At 37.9% G+C, this 13279-nt stretch overlaps 1 protein-coding gene across 1 annotated transcript in view; it reads right to left on the bottom strand.

The window, feature by feature from the left end:
- The window catches only part of TFEC (transcription factor EC), a 235737-nt gene extending 226095 nt beyond the window's left edge, over window positions 1–9642 (bottom strand). Inside the window, exon 1 of the mRNA XM_016958062.4 lies at window positions 9610–9642. The gene's annotated coding sequence lies outside the window, so the exon portion shown is untranslated. The remainder of the gene's footprint in view (window positions 1–9609) is intronic.
- Window positions 9643–13279: the final 3637 nt, after the last annotated feature.

The raw sequence follows: 13279 nt of genomic DNA on the forward strand, positions 1-13279 counted from the left end.
GTGAGTATCAAATTTTTGTGTGTTGCCATTACTAGATCATAGAAATATATTATATTCTTCTCTAAATTCCCAATTACCTAGTAAAATATCTTACAGTACCATAAGTACTAAATAGGTGGTTAATAATTAATGGCAAATTCTATTCCAACAATTATGTAAGCCTTTAATGTCTAACTCTGGTTTATAGAATACACTTACTTCTTACCATGAGTTCCACATCAATGGATGCAAACAATCATAGAATGAAAATGTTTGGAGAAAAAAACAATAAAAATAAGAAGAAAATAACAAAAGCAATATAATAATTTTATTTGTATTTTTATTGTTAACAAAAACAATAAGTTTATTTCATTAACAATAAAAAATTTCAAATAAAAATGTATAACAATTATGTTTATAGCATTTATATTATATTAGATATTATCAGTAATCTAAAGATGATTTAAGGGGTCCTGGAACCAGTATCCTGCAGATACTGAAGGACAACTGTATGTGAGAACATGTTCTTTATGAAGTACCTTGCTAGCAAAGTGTTTAATTACTTTTTAATGTGTTAAATATTATTAATCATCTACCACATGTCAGGCACTGTTCTAAGCATGAGAGGAGTGAATCAAGGAACAAATTAGACAAATTATCTGCTATGATGGAGGAAAATAGACAATGATAGGCAAAGGCTGTGTGTGCTAGAAGCGGGGATGAAAGGGTGAATCTGATAGATGGCCAGGAACCTCCTTGTTAAGTTGACATTTGAGCAGTTAATTGAGTGAAAGAATGCAAACCATGTAGGTACTTGAGGGACTGACATTCCAGGCAGTAGGCACAGCATGTGTAAGGGCTCTGAGGTAAGAAGAGTATTCTGGTGCTTAAAGAATAGCATGATCATGTCCTTTGCAGGGACATGGATGGAGCTGGAGGTCACTATCCTTAGCAGACTAACACAGGAACAGAAAACCTAATACCACATGTTCTCACTTATAAGTGGGAGCTAAATAATGAGAACACATGGACACTTAGAGGGGAACAGCACACACTGGGGCCTTTTGGATGGTGGAGGGTTGGAGGAGGGAGAGGATCAGGAAAAATAACTAATGGGTACCAGGCTTAATACCCGGGTGATGAAATAATCTGTACAACAAAACCCCATGACACAAGTTTACCTGTGTAGCCAACTTGGCACTTGCACCCCTGAACTTAAAATAAAAGTTAAAAAAATAGTATTAAAGCCATTTAGACTCAGGCAACATGAGTAAGAGAAAGAATATAAGGGATAAGATCAGAGAAATGAAAGAGGAACCAGGTGCCTAGCAGGCTATGATGAGGACAATGAATATTATTCTTAGCATTAGAAGGTTTTGAGCAGAGGAGAAACATGATTCAACTTACATTTCCAAAGGATCACCAAGTCACCCAGGCTGCTTTGTGGAGGACAGACTGGGGAGGGGGGTGCAATTACAGAAGCAGGAAGATGAATTGGAAGGCTACTGAAATAGTCCAGCTGAAAAAATTGGTCCCAACTCCCTTGATGATGTATGCACATATATAAGAAAACCAGGTTTTCTTACTGCAGCCATTCACAGGGTCTTTCCTATATTACTATGGCAAGAGTCAAACTGGAGAGCCAAGAATGTGTCTGCATATGCAGGAATATATATATATATGGCGCTATATGCAGGAATATATATAGCGCTATATACATACAGCTATAGTCAGAGATAGCATCATGATATGGATAGCAGGAAAGGAGGGCTTTGCTTTAACAGATGTACAAGAACAGAGTTTGTGTAGGAGAAGGAGGAGGAAGAGAAATTTTATTTGCTAAAGGTTAGTTATTTTGAAAATGTGTTCTTTGATGAGAAGGATCAGGAATCAAGATAGTCTAGATAGAGAGAAAACACAGAGGCAACATATGTGGCACGCACACACACACACACACACAAAACACCAAACAAACATAAAGAAAGGCCTGTTGATCTATTTCTGAAGAGACATGAGAAGAGTTATTTAGAAAGAAGAGCCAGCAGGAGGCAATGTAGGCTTACAAAGTACAATAGGCACATCAGCCTAGAAATCTTCAATCAATCAATCAAACCTTTCATAATGTAACTAATAGGGAGGAAAACATACTGGGAGGCATAGGATTACTGTGAGCTGTTTTGTAAAATACTCAGTAGTCATTGGTTTCTATTGTTGTAACAAAATTTCCCTTTGTTATATATGATTAGCAAAATTGCCAGTGCCTGCATTTACAAATCCTAAACTCTATAGAGTTCATTTTCCTAAATTTCAACTACATTTGAGCTAATCAATAAATGGTCCCCTGACAATATAGCCCAGAGTTTAATTCCAGAGAAACCAGGAAGGGACCACTGTTACCAGGAGCAGAGTATTATCCCAAAGAACAACTGCAAATTCAATTGTTCAGGTTGGTTGGAGGTCATGTTCTATGTTCTACATGAACAGGAAAAGGACAGAGGCATTGTCTGGGTAGTCCATCCCAAAGAAACCACAGGGCAAAGTCTGGGACAAAAGAAGAAACATTAAAGCTGCCATGCACTTGCATCTTGAAGTCAGAGCAGCCAGGAAAGCTACTGTTCCAAAAGCTGCTTGAGAACTTCTGAGACTATTAATGTTGGCACAGCTCAGTCCCACAGACCAGCAGCTCAATAGAAATCCCTGGAATTTCTAAAGGTATCTGATGTTTCTAACTTGCCACTACCAGCTGTCAGGAGTATACACTCAGCACGGTAAAGAGCCCACAAATGTGCCCAGTTTACCTAGAAACTACCTTTTCCTCTATATTAGTGCTGTATTCCTCTAAGGGGTTGAATAAGTAGGACACAGGCTGAGCTTCTGAAATAGAGACCCCAAATACAGTGGTATAAACAAAGTGTAAGTTTATTTTGTGCTCATTTGATTATGCAGAGATTAGTAGTCCCAGATCGGGTGAGAGAATCTGCCTTTCTCAACAGGGTGTTCCATCTCTGGGCCACCTTGGCTGTCCCAGTCGCATCACCTTCTAGTAACACACATCACTTTCTCTCCTATTCCTTTGGTCCCAACTAAGTCTATGAGAGGAACTGGGAAACAGAATGCCTACCGAGCAGCCACACACCCTTCAGAAACTCAAGATTTCTTTTTAAAATAAGGGGAGATGAATCCGGATAGACGTCTAGGAAACTCTGCCATGGGTAACTTGACAAATCATCACAAACGTGAGGCTTGAGAAGAGATTAACTGGGATTTTCCCTGTTTTATAGATGAAGAAACTAAAATAAAGTTGTATGACATTTTTTTAACTCATTCAGAAAAATCTAGAAGTCAGTGGGTGACTTTCCTTGCTGTCATTCATTATAAAAACTCCCTGCTTATACACTTGTTTTTGTAAGCATTTACATCCTTTGTACATACACAAAATTTGCTGGAAATAATTTTATTCCTCCTCCTATTACTTTTAAAATTATCAGTGGTCCAGAGTTCAAAGATTAAGAATTATAAAATAGACCATGGAAAATTTAGCAATAATTGAGCTCTCCATGTCTGGTACTTATGTAGAAGCATGTTTTAATAAACATCTGCAGAACATATGCTCAGTGGAAAACCCCTTTGACTGAGCAAGATTGAGAAATGTTTCACCCAGAATCATCACTCCCATTTCCAAATGAATGCATATAATTCCCCAGCAAGAGATTTTTAAGGTTTGATTCTTTTATTTTAAAGTAAATATGCAGGAAAATATTAAATAATTATGAATGTCTATGCAATATGATAATATTAGTAATGCTGCACCACAATTGCTGGGGGTGATAATAGGCATTTTACAAACATCACTTCTAATTCTGACAGCAATTCTGGGCAGATATTATAATAACCATTTTAAAACAGAAAATAAAGGCTTGGACAATTTAACAACCTTGCCCATAATTACACAGCTTGTAAGTGACTGACCTGGAAGGTCAGTGGAGATCTTTCAGTATTTAAAATTTGCATGGGACATGTTAAAGTAGCATTGTGTGTTGGCACTGCTGTTGAATCATAGATGTGCTCCATGGACTGTTTAAGTTAGACGGTGACCTTCTAGAAGGTGCCAGCCTTGAAATAACCACTACCTTCATTCTAAGTTCCCTTTCCATGAGTTTTCTTTTATTTTTACACCTTTGTTATTTTCTTTTTCTATTTTATTTAAGTATCAACAGGGAAAACAATCTAAGAAATGTTTACTATGTAATGAGCAATTTCACTTTTTAAGATATGAATATCAAACGAAGACCTTGGCTGATAGATTATAAGGAATAGAACGCACACTGTGAACTTAGAAATGACCCATATCCAACTTCAGTACGGTTATTTGTGACTTGTTAATTCAGTGAACCTTTTGGAGAAAAGAAATCCATTAGCCAAAATGCCATCATTAGGTTATTCATGCTAACCTCTTAATTCTATCAGTACAATTAATTATCTTACTTTTTCTGTTTTCAGTGAAATTACTATATAGAAGGTTAGTACAAGCAAGGCAATAGGGGAATTCATCTAACATAGAGAATAGAACAAATAAAGCAAACAATCTAAAAACAAAACTTTCTTCAGGAAATAGATCTATTTTCATAAAGTAAAATCTACAGTGGAGTTTACTCTTATATTTTAAAAACTATTAGGACATCAGCAATTGGTATTCTTCACTTCTCTATTCTTGTTAATGTAGTTCCTCTTTATTATACTTGCATAATAAAAAAGTAATAACAGTCTTAGTTCTTGTTAGAAAGTCCCTAGGTGGTGGTGGCGCAGATTGGAATTAAACTGCTGACTCACTCTCATATGACTGCACTGTAAAGTCCTAGAATTCGGGGGTCTAGAAAGAAAATTTTGTATCAAATACACTACACAGTCACAAGAAAGTAGCAAATTTAGAATTGAATGTGCTGTGGTTAGATGGAATTTCCATAGGCTACAAAATACACCTGAACTTCCGATTTTAAAATCTAAGGCTCCATTGTAACATTTCAGGATTAATGACTGAACAACTTGTTACAGGCCACTTGAGGGGAAGACTGGAGGGAAAGGTGCCAATATTCCACACTGTCTTAAAAAGTTAAGGAATACTACTGGGTAAGTGGGAATGCACCAAGCTCAGTAGCATTACTACGCATTTGCCTAACTGCAGTTAAGAGGAAACAGTGGGTGAAGGAAGTCCAGGCTCTATGAAGGATGGCATAAATCCATTTCACTAAGCTGTTGGCCATCGCTGATGCTATCCTTGTGAACAAGATGATCAAATTTCAGATGATTCAGGCTTGAAGATTGATGTTGCTTTGAGGAACAGGCATTGGTTAAATACCAATGGACTCCAACAAGTCAACCTTGTAATCAGCTCTCAGGAGGAAAATATAAAACCTGCTGTTCTGATTCTTGCCCATTTGCCCTACCCCACTGCTCCTACCCACCATGCCATTCTCTACCCTGCTTTGCCCTGCTCTGTGCCCAGGAACAAACGCTGATTTACTATGGAGCTAATGAAGCTTCAGTTCAGGACTCCATAGATGTTACCTCTTCCAAACTTTGTGCCTAATGTAATTTTGAACTATTTTTCTTATAGATGGCCTGCTCCTCACTGTATAAGCCTCATCTCTACCTAATTTGGAGTCAGCCCTGTCCAGGAGGCTGAATCCTATAGACCATCAACTGATACGATAAGCAAAAACAATGGCCCCTCTAAAGACATTCACATCCTAATCCCTGGAACTTGTGAACATGTTACCTTATGTGGCAGAAGAAGTCGGTGATGCTATGTGAAGACTCAATCTTCCATTGCTGGCTTTGAAAATGGAGGAGCTGGCCACGAGCTAAGGAATATGGAGGGAATTTTGAAACTGGAAAACGCAAGGAAATGGATTCTCCTCTAGAGCCCCCAGAAAGGAATACAGCCCTGCTGACACTTTTATTTGAGCCCAGTGAGACCTTTGTAGGACTTCTGACCTACAGAACTGTTAGATAAAAAATTTATATTATTTAAGCCACCAAGCTTGTGGTCATTTGTTACAGCAGTAATAGGGAACTGCAGCTGGCTTCTGATTGAATTTGGCTAATGGGAATCATCTGAAGAAGATCAGATGCTGAGAGGAAGAAGTGGTTGGAGTACTCCTTTACTATTCTCCACTTGCTCTGCGCCGAGTGTCCTGGTGAGGGCGACATCTCTCCCCAGCTAGAATGTCTCCTCCACTGCTCTGGCTCTCAATGGGATGCTGAGGCACCACTTCCTGTTTGCCCCTTCAAGCCTAGGGCTGGTAAGGACTTCCTGTTCTTATCTGTCTTCTTACTCTACCCACAATTTCATAAGTAGTTCGTGAAGTAGCTCAAATAGTGTTCCCCAAAATTCACGTTCACCCAGAACCTCAGAAGGTGACCATATTTGGAAATAGGGTCTGTGAAGGTATAATTAACTAAGGATCTTGAGATGAAATCATCGGATATTTAGGGTGACCCCTAAATCCAATGACTGGTGTCTTTGTGAGAAGAGGAAAAAACACAGAGAGACACACCAAGAAAGCCATGTGAAGATGGAGGCAGATTAGGGTGATGCCTCTTCAAGCCAGTGAATGCCCAGGATTGTGAGCAAACACCAGATACTAAGAGAGATGCATGGGCTTTCCCTCAGAGCCTCTAGAAGAAACCAATTCTGTCAACACCTTAAGTTTGGACTTCTAGCCTCCTTAACTGTGAGAAAATAAATTTCTTTTGTTTTAAGCCACTGGGTTTGCGGTAATTTGTTATGGCATCTCTGGGGAATTAATGCAACACCTTTGTTAAAGTCTCTTGAAGCATTCAAGTAGGCTTCCATTTTCCACTCTGGCTGGCAGAATTCTATTTTTATTACCCTTTAAAATGGCACAAAAATAGGAGGAATAGTTATCTTCTGGATTATGGGGTCAAAATTAAAAATAATCTTAAAAATCTAGCATAAAGGGCTGTACCTGGAAAATGTGAAAAATAACAGCTTTGTACTTCAGTTCAAAAAAATCAGTTGCCATTATTGCCCATGGAACCTTAGACAAATCACTTAGTATTCCTGACTCTAAGTTATATCATGTTTAGAATGGAGATGATAAAACCTGTTCCCCTTACATTCTTTTAAGAGAAAGAAGAAATAACTGAATACAGGGAAATGAGTGCAGAATAGGAGTCATTCGATATGAAGCTAAACTTGGCTTTGTCACCAATAAGCTGTGTAATCTTCCTTAAGTAAATTAACCTTAATGTTCTCTAGTTCCCTCATGAGAAGGTTGGACTAGATGCTTGACAAGTGGATCATTTAGTCCTAATATTCTATAAATTGATTGCATAGTACAACAAATATGTGAATAAACAGTCATCCTCATGAAAAAGACCAAGGGGATTTTTGGTAGTTGATCACATGCTTAATATTAACCAACTATGGCATGTGACTGCTAAAAAAAAAAGAGTGATTAATTAACTAATTAATGCAAAAGAAAAAATGAAAACAGTATAGACTTAGTCTATTTTAGAAATATCCCTATCTAAGAGAAGATAAGTATTCTACTAAGCTGTGTTGTATGATCAGTTATAAATATCACATTTTCAAAAGAATATTAAGAATGATGAATATTGTCAAAACAGGATTATCAGGATAGTTTGGCATCTAAAAAATATCACATATATATTGCTTTAATGAGCAGAGAACACATATCCTGAAGAAGGAAAAGTTTAAAAGGATAAACAGGGAGAACTAAGGCCAGTGAATCAAAGTAGAGCAAAAATAATTTTAGAAGGAAGATCAAGAAAAGAACTATCGTAATTAGAATTGCCAAGTAGTAGAATGGTAATGTTGGTCACTAGACTTATTCAAAGGTAAGGCTGGGTCACATCTTACAGTTGCTATCAACCTATCAGTGGTTTGTTAAAGCAAGAGACAATTGTTAGTACCTCTTCCAAACTCCATATTCACTGACATTATTTCAGTAGGTTGAAATTGGCCAACCTGAGAGTATATACACCACTGAAGTCAGCAAACACTAAAAAACACGGGCCTTTGTTTTCCCTGGACATCTGGTGGTTAAATATTTACCACCACACTACTGGGTGCTATGGAATTCCTGCACTGAGTAGTTTGACCTCTATAATTGTACTGCCAACTCTGTAGGACTCAGATTCTTTTTGACTTAGTCTAGTGGGGAGTAAAATCAAGAGAGATGAGTCTAAATAAAGTTAAAATGCCTTCAACATAAGACTTCTAGACTCAGCTTCCTGGTTGTACACACTTTCTTTTTCTTCCCCTGATGGTGATTCTTCAAACCACCTTGAATATCCTCTCCCTTTCAATTTCTTTTTCTTCTTTCTTATCAAAACTAAGATAGATCTGACAATCAGACAAAATGGACACACATAATAGATTTTCAAATAGGTGAAAGGTTATCATGTAGAAAAGAAATGAGGCTATTATCATTATTAAATAGATCATGTAGTAGGGAAACATCGTGTGATTTAAGCAACATCAAGGACAATATATGCATAAACATCATTCATTAGCTGCTATTGATTAGCTACATAGTGTGAGCAAGTCACTTACTATTCCTTGGATTCTGTTTCTTATCTGTGAAATAGGACTCACAATTTCTAACTCAAAAGGTTTTCTCAGTTCTATAAAAGATGATTAAACAAAAATATTTTGTCAGGTGCTATACAAATAAAAATTATCATTGTTAGTATATTATTACTACAATTTATTTACATCTTAATTCAAAATGGTGTTTATTCTATGATTATAACAGGAGTGGAACAAGAAGAATGAGATGCACATCCCTACTTCCTTATCACCCACTGACAGCTTCTATGTGAATATGATTCAAACCAAAACAATGCAATCCTGTCCTTCCCATTCCTCACATAAAAGTAATAACAAAACTGCAAACAGGTGTTTTCCTTCTTTTGCCCATATCCTCAGCATTTTAGTAGGGACTTATTATATCAAGGGTACCCAGAGCCTTGCTAGCCTTTCCCTCAGCATGGTTCTGTGCTGTAAGAGATAAATAAATTTTTGAAAATTAAAACATCTTAAAATACCTCACATTGTGTTTTCCCTTGTATTAATCCTACTTTTAAAAAAAGCCATTCCTTTCACCATTAAGGATAAGGCATAAGGTTCATTGTCCTAGAAAAAGAGAGAGAGTGGTAAGAGTCTAGAACAAACAGGCTTCTCATTGTAGCTCAGAGTTTAAATATTTGAGTTCACAGTCAGGGAATACTCTTGAAAATCAGGCTTTGTTTAGAAAGTAAAGAATGTTCTAACCCGAAGCCAATCTTTACATAACAAGGTTGGAGATCTGAATATAAAAATTCCCTATAAGATATAGGCAGAGAACATTCAGCAGATCACATATGCTCATATGTGCCTGAAGCTCTTATCTGCCTACAGGCTTGGGATGCACAATTGGGAAGAAGGGTGTTAGGGGTGGGGAGGGGGAATGTGCAGGAACTGGGGAAAGAAGTTCAGATAAGACGAGTCCAGGGTAAGGAAGCAGCAGGCACCTGGAAAGGGGATCAATCCAGTAGTTGATAGAAATTCTGACACAAACTCCAAATAAGTTGAGAACAAACCTGAGAACAATTGAGTGGGTGCTCCACTTCACACCTTGGGGAACAGTAGAACAGCAAGAGCAGATAAACAAGTCCCGTCACATGGAGCAGGGTAGTCCTACATCTTCTGCCTGTCTCCTGAGGAACAAGAAATGATACAGAATTGCCCATGTATGGGAGAAGGTAGATAACATGAGCTTACCTGGGGAGTCTGGATAAGGAGAAAGTTAATTTACATACAGCACAAAGCTTTGGGATCAACTTCCCATGTCAGGGATTGAATCAGAGTCACAGCTATATCTTTGGGCAAGTTCTACTAAGCCAGAAATAGTGAACCAGATGGTGGAGGTGACTTGATCAGATAACAGAGGTGACCAAGTTCCCCAGAGCAATCTCCTCACCATGTCAAGGCCAAGAGAACAGACCACAAATTGTACCACCTAAAGACACATTAAAAGTGGCAGCAGTATGGAGTCCTCAACCATGGCCCCAGTGAACTGCATGTTACACAGTTATGTGTCATCAAGACTGATATGCTTTTATATTATCAGAGTGAGATTTGATGCCAAAACATCCAAGCCAAGTTCTGTGGGAGCCGCAGATAGAGACAAAGCACAAAGCAAATTGTTCCCCCTCAGCCTTGCCGTGGGTTTTGTAAGAGGCAGGAGAAGAGAATATGTGAAAGAATGAGCTTAACAAAAGAGACCATTTTAAAACAGAAGAGCATGAGCTACTTAATTGACATTTTTATATCTATTCCACAATCCCCACTGGTAAAGACGGGGGTTTGTAAGCAAAATGATTTCAAAATAAAGAAAATAAACTGGTTACTTTGTTACTTTTTTTTCTTGCACATCTGAATGGTAATGCACATATTTTCACCTCCCATTGCCAATCCTAGGCATTTGCTCTTGGGAAAGGTACCTTAGATCATAAGTCAGCTAATAAAGAGAATGGCAGACCCATGTTCTCGTAGTGAAAGGATTAAAAAGAAAGCCCTGCAAGGAGGATCTACGTTCACTGTTTCTTCAAGGGCTGAAGAAGAGCATCAACGTCCACCAGTTCGAATCCCAGAATCTCAGACTCAGGTGGATCCAAGGAGTGATGATCCTTCCTGTGAAAAGCAGTAGAGGTTTTGCAAGGGAAGATAGTAGAGTATTGAATGGAGAATGTTCAGGAATGGAATGTTTGGAGCTGAAGGGCACACAGGGGTTTAAAGGTGAGGACTGGCTGCGCATCTTTGGAAGGTGGAATGGGAGTCATCCATGATGTCCCGTTCTTAGGAAGCCCTACGTTATTTTGGTTCCTTAACTTGTGAGATTTGAGGAAAACTCCAGGTTAACTAGGACTTTAATATGGTCCCTTTTAACCTTGTAATTCCTTTCTAAAATTTCTCTCATCCTAAAATAAAGAGGTCACATATTTTTAGAAAATCAGGTGTGATGCCTTTGTGGAGGATGAAGGATGAAAGTAGACAAAGAGGTCTCATGGATCCAATGGAAAAAAATATGTAATAATATTGGGGCAACCACACCTCAGAATAGGTGAACGGATGAATAGAAATGCCAGAGCATGACCCACAGAGAAACTGGTAATGGAGGGAGATCCTGGAATCTGGAAAATATCCCAGGAAAAATATGTGGATGAGACATTTTACAACCAAACCTTCCTCCAACCCTCACAGGTTACTGAAGGAACAGAACAGACCTTGTAAACTGCAAGCTACATAGTTATGTGTCTTCAAAATACTAATGTTGTTTGTATTATAAGTGGGATTATGAGTCATTTTGTTTCCTTTCTTCTGTTTTCTAGAGTTCATGTAGACACATGCTTTCCATCCAATAAATATTTATCCACATTTACAATACACCAGGCATTCTTCATCAGTGAGTAAAAGAGGCAAAAATAAATCCCTGCCTGTACTCTAAAGAAATACAATGTAAAAGCAGACAAAAGCAACTATTAATATTTTTAGCTCAGTGGTCAAATATGCCTCTCTCATGTGTGCACAAATGCATGCACGCAGAGGCACGCACACATGCACACAAACAGAGTGTCTTTCCCGGTTTTCTTAATTTCAACCTGTTTATTTCCCCAGTCTCCCCACTTATTTCTAATTCTTCATTTCACTCATAGGTTTATTAGAATTTCTCAGAGTTCTTTGAGCTAAAAAGCTCAGTAATTATAAGTCATCTGTTGCGCCCCGAAACCTTTATTAAATTTTATTTAGACAAAATTATAGAAAACAATTCAGTATGCTTCAATTAAAATTTAGCCAAACTATTTTCTCATACACACTGCATTCCTACTGCCTCAACACACACATACACAACCACATACACCAGTAATATTAAAAGTTAAAAAGTAATTTGCAATTCAAGTATGTTTGTTAAAATAATTACTACAGTTGTATATGAATGTTCAGTGAGGTAAGAGGAAATTGTTTATTACTGAATAATGAAAAAATATTACGCTTGTCCATTGGGTGGCAGCAAAACTCTTCCATACTGTTAAATTCTCAAAGCCTTTGTCTTCAGTGTCTTCATGCTAAATTTGATAGATTATACTACACACAGAGGAAAATCCTCAATTCTTTCCTCTCACGAAGGGGCTGCAGAAGCAGTGAGATTAGTGCTGCATTGAGTTTAAAGTCTTACTGGGTATAGAAGAAATTATCTTTTGAATTTAAAAAACAACAAATTTTATTATTTTATTCTTCAATTCAATCCAAAAGATTCGTGTCAATTACGTGTCAGTACTATGCTGGAAACTTTCTATTTTCATGAAGTTGGCTCCAGCGGGTAGAACTCTACACGAAAAAATAAACATCTGCAACATCAAAAACACCCGGCTTCAATCTCCATCTTCCCTCTCAACACCCTCCTGTCATCTGAGCAAACACTCCTTCTTTCCAAAAAGTTACTACTTGATTGGAAACTTAAGCTAGAAAATCACCATAACACAGCATCAAAATTACTGTTTATCTAAAATTGTATAAGTAAAGCAAGGATATCCACTCCATCCCTAAGGTCAGAATTTTTAAATCCACAAACAAATATTTACTGAACCTGCCTGCTCCACAGGGGCCTTTGACCCTCCCTCCTTTGCTCCCAGAACAAAGAAAGAAAAGAGCAATACAAGTGAAAGGAAGAGAATTAACAGTTGAGTGTCAAGAGATGCTGACTGAAATGAACAGAACAGGGCAAGTATGTTAAAGTGCTTCCCAGGTTTTTTCATATGGCATACATCGAACATGCTATTTGTTTTGATACTTTGAGGTAAATGAATGATACCCTTAGATCTGGAAGTGACCAGCCTAGAGTATCTGGCTGTTCTGGGCCTGGAGACCCTGAAGGCCAAAGAGACAAAGGTATCTGTCCATCTGTTCCACATACATGGCACAACCTCTATGCCCCAGCTCACCTACATGGACATTAGGGTTACATGGGGAACTAAGAGAGCTTTAAAATCACTATTCTCAAGAAGGTCCATAAACTCATCAATTTAGAGAATCTTCTTCCTCCCATTTTTATTTTATACATTTTATGCTTACAAAATGTACATTTTGGGACAATGTGCCCCTGTGGCTTCCCCAGCTTATCCACATATCCCTCTCCCCACATACTATCATGTGTTGTCACCCACCAGTTACAGAATCATGGAAGGTGATTTACTTTATATTCACTATGTT

The sequence above is a fragment of the Pan troglodytes genome, chromosome 6, assembly GCF_028858775.2.
Source record: "Pan troglodytes isolate AG18354 chromosome 6, NHGRI_mPanTro3-v2.0_pri, whole genome shotgun sequence".
NCBI classification, from domain to species: Eukaryota; Metazoa; Chordata; class Mammalia; order Primates; family Hominidae; genus Pan; species Pan troglodytes.